Source organism: Amblyomma americanum, chromosome 8, assembly GCF_052857255.1.
Source record: "Amblyomma americanum isolate KBUSLIRL-KWMA chromosome 8, ASM5285725v1, whole genome shotgun sequence".
In the NCBI taxonomy this organism is placed as follows: domain Eukaryota; kingdom Metazoa; phylum Arthropoda; class Arachnida; order Ixodida; family Ixodidae; genus Amblyomma; species Amblyomma americanum.
Genome location: NC_135504.1, coordinates 34,680,755 through 34,685,036, shown reverse-complemented (window position 1 = coordinate 34,685,036; position 4,282 = coordinate 34,680,755). Strand labels below are relative to the sequence as shown.

Below are 4,282 nucleotides of genomic sequence, written 5' to 3'. Positions count from 1 at the left end.
GATAAATGGTCTAATAATGGCTCCTTAAATGCTGCGATCATAACGGCTTCAAAGGGGAAGTCTCACAGGTAGCGAGGCACACAAAGGGCATGGCCTTCGCCTGTGGCGTTGTCTAATCTTCTAGCAAAATCGACTGCGCGGGCTCTGAACAATTAATTTGAAGGCCGCAGATGTAAACAGTAAAGAGTAAAATCTTTTACGTGGACCATATTGGGAGCTATAGACTGCTATAGACTGTCTTGCATTGAATATAGACGGTTCTCTAGGGTTTGTCTAGAGAGAGTCTTCTGTTATATACAAAGATTGTTTAATGAAATTTTTGTTACGGCGGGGTTCTTAAGCTGGCTGTCACATCAAACACTACATGCGCATACTTGGCAAATGCTCGACACATGCGTAATGCGGCCGCCGCAGCACCAGCTCCATCCTGGGTGGCGGGCGTATGTATTCGTGCAGCTAGAAAAGGTGGATAACATCCCCCACCCTCTAAGGCAATGCTATCTTCTATAGCCTTTACTTTTACAAAAAATATAAGCGTACGTTTGTTGTTTCAATCAGAATCAGTTTACAAGACTAAAAGTAAAATATAAGCCGCACAAATTTATACAGAAGGAAATTTACATTACGATCACCTCCAGTAACAAATTAGTGGCACAGAGAGTTCCCACCGTATATGCACCAGCGTTATAGTAAACTGTGGCCAGCTGACCGCGAAAGACGAGACAAGGCAGAGATTCTCGGCCTCCAAGCACGTGCACAAGACCATTGGCAGTAATTCTCACCTGCCGCCCGGTCGCTGACGCTGCTCGCCAACACCGACCACATCCACGTGGTGACAGTGGTTCAGGCACTTATGACTGCAGGTGGCGTCTTCTGCCACAGTCTGGAAGACGAAGTGACGAGCGTTAGCTGTTTTATAAGTGACGTCACCAATCAATCACCAATTGGGTTGCTATTGATCGTGAATCTGTTTTTTGTGTCCCTTACTCTGTCCGTCGTCCGGTATTTTGCGCTTCCTATAGTTTGATTTACTAAGCGGCCGCCATCTTGGGCTTAACGGTGACGTCATCAATTGACGCCCATCGCGGATATATTAGCGACATCACCAATCAGTCCCAAATTCGATATACTAATGACGCCACCAATGAACCACCAATTCGGTTCCTATATCGATTTGCTATGGAGGCCGTCATCTTGAATTCCTCGGACTTCACGCTGAAGGGAGGTGATAGCAGACTTCAAGAAACCGAGAAGAGCAAACGCTCTGAAAATAGGCGCCGAATTGTCCCTATTGTATCTATGAGCGAACTCGCCAGGTGCGCCAGAGACAACCACGTACCTGTTAGGATGAGGCTGACGGCAGGCAGTCGCATTATCTGCAATGGACACGGTCGTGTATTGTTAAAACTTCTTGCAGACACTGTTTCTGACACTGGACTACTGTTGGAATCCTTGCGAGCATTATCTGCAGATTTAGCGATGCAGTCCTGTTAGCGTCTCACGTTTATGCAAGTTTCTCAAGCAGAAGTTTATTCTATATTCTCTTTGCATTCGTTTTACTTTTTTTCGGCAAGAAAAGCACGCTGCCTTTCTCGTTCCTTTATTGACTATAGTTTTGCGGTTACTTTCTCGCCGCCGGGTTTCAGTCACGGCGTGTCACCACTTAAACTCACAACTATTACCTTGTTTTCACTTTCATTCAAATAACTGCAGGGAAGAATGCTGGTCGTGGTACACTTACTCCGCCGTTGCTTGCAACAGGGGCACGCAAGGAGCCGTAGTTCAGGAGGAGTAAGTCGACTGCCGGAGGCTCAAGTATGGTTGCCACATCCATGCAGCCGATGCTGCCGGAGAAAAGAATTTCGCTGTATTAGCATCGCCATAAACCTGAACGTCCAAACAAACACTTATTAATGTCATATGCGTTTTCTTGGCACTCCGTTTGCTGCATCTGCATAACGTTTGTGTGGCTGAAGCCAAATGCCTTTGTGGTGGAGACCTTCAGGTTAAACGCGTTTATGGTAAAGGCCCTTAGGTCACATAGTTCTACTGCACTTACAGCACGTAAGAACTTCAAGAATCCATCTTTTGAATGCTCTCAAAAAGGCGGGAGCCAGTCGAAGTTTGTCCTCCTTAGTTCTGGTAAAATTTCTAGCAGCACACAAAAGCCCACATTTGCGTGAAAATGGCGATCCTGTCCTATGTGCGTCGAAAATGAGAAATTTCTTTTTATATTGCATTTAACGGCGCAGAGCCGTATGTGCGAAACAGAGGAAATATAGTTCCGCATTATTCTGGAAAAAAATTGCTTTATTTAGAACATTAAAAAATAATCCACGAAAATTAACGCTCCTCGCGTCTCGGGCAGATACAGCCATAGCTGAAAGCGCCACTGATGCGTTTGTAGGTCGTATTGAGAGCGACTGCAACATCTCAAGGCCGTCAGCAATGATCCCCACCTTGCGTCTTGTTCCTTCGATGTTGACGATGTTGAAGCCCTCCGGTGGCACCCACATGACTACTGCACTTCAGAGGCACTGGCTTCCGACTGCGTTTTGTCTTGACTCCGGGTCGTCTCAGTTCACGAGATGCCGCTGCTTGCTTCGGAAAAAGACGACGCGTCATTGTTAATGAAACCTTGATACACGTACCAAAAAAATATCGAATAAAAAAAAACTTGTAGCTCAAATCCACTCTGTGAAGGTGGTTGGACAGCGAAGCTGTGAAACGACAGCCCATTCCGACATCACTAGAAAATTCACATGCGTGGCTATAAAAAGAGTGAAATCAGAGACGAGTGAAATGTGCTTATGAACTGAATGAACTGGGCTTCTCTGGCGGCATATCCTGGGTCTTGCCTTGCCTGACGCTTACACTCGGGCGTGTTGTGCGAGAGCTGCGGAGTTTTGCCTGCGACGCTGTTGACCAAGACTGTTTTCTTCTTTTCGCCGAGCATTACATTCACGCTGTTCTTCTGGCATCTTTACTTTCCGTGCTCTACCCACGGTGGCCTGGAATGAACTGAACGAGTTGCTGGACCAGTCTCCTTGTTATATATGAAAGCGTGGTGACGTCACTGCGCGATTTCTACGCTGTTGCATAGTTTTCCACTCGGAGTAGCTTACGCGACCGTAATCTTTACTGTGAAACACACGCGTGGAGAAGGAACGTTCTTCGCAGTGTTTGTAGGCGCCGTTGTCATACATTAAGCGGGTTTTACACTCCACACGAAGGCTTCGAATGACGTCTACCACTTTCTAAGCAGCTCTGCAAATCTAAAGTTTACCGGAACGCGTCGGACCGTGTTCCCATTGTTCACACGCGCCTTATCATCCACCATGTGGTTTTGATGCTTGCTTTGTGGTTTTTCTTATTGAAAACAAGTTCTGAGCTCTAGGCTGTATGCCTGTTTTCATTCAACTATTAGCCAGACATTCCTTGCTTATGATAACGACACGAAAAGTTCCTTGGACTGTAGAGGCATACCGCTTCACTGTAAGAACTATTGTTAGAATCGTTATCAAAAAACTGTCTTCTAGACCACTGGAGAGATTTTTGCATCTAGAACACAGTCGTTCTTAACCCTTTGTGGGGCATCAATATCTTTTGCAAAAATGATGAAACATTTTATGTAGCACGAGCAGATGAGGCGGACAGAAACTGCTCTCAACAAATTTCACGATTTCAGCACAAACAGTCAAGTCGAAAAAAATGGCACATATTTGTCCCGTTGACACCACATGGGGATAAAGAAAATGGGACATCTGTCGCATTCACCTGCATAGGTCTCCTCAGAGTTTTTTCTAACCACTTCAACTTGTTCGCAACTGTTCGCCTGTTGTTGAACTTGGTCGCACTACTTCTCCAGTCTTGGAACACTAACGGTCTCTATACCTTTGTGCGATTTTCACAGGGTTGTGTTCTTTGCCGATGAGCTGAACTTCACCAGAGACGCCAACTATTTTTGGCCATTTTTTTATCCCCGTACCCTTCCCTTTCCTCAAGAAAAAAAAAACTTACGATATTCAGCCAGCAGCATGCACATAGGAGTCTGAACGGCTCAAGACGTCCGAGATGCCGTCCCTCCGGAGGACGTCGCCACATCGAAAGCGCTGATGCTGCCTGAAAAGACCACGCATTATGTTCAAAAATGCGTACACAACGAAACTATATAAACTCTCTGCTAATTAGGCCGCAATACTATACCAAGATAATTGTATTTTATTGTTGTATTGCGCCTTAAGATCAACACAGTTTCCTGTAGACTATAAGCAGAGTTCTT

General features: G+C 45.6%; 1 long non-coding RNA gene across 1 annotated transcript; it reads right to left on the bottom strand.

Moving 5' to 3' along the window:
- Positions 1-778: 778 nt before the first annotated feature.
- LOC144101316 (uncharacterized) lies at positions 779-2,997 on the bottom strand. The gene is made up of 4 exons (XR_013307981.1): positions 2,460-2,997; positions 1,742-1,844; positions 1,340-1,376; positions 779-883 (listed from the first exon to the last, which is right to left on the bottom strand). It is a non-coding gene; the product is annotated as an uncharacterized LOC144101316 (long non-coding RNA).
- Between the last annotated feature and the right edge of the window lie 1,285 nt (positions 2,998-4,282).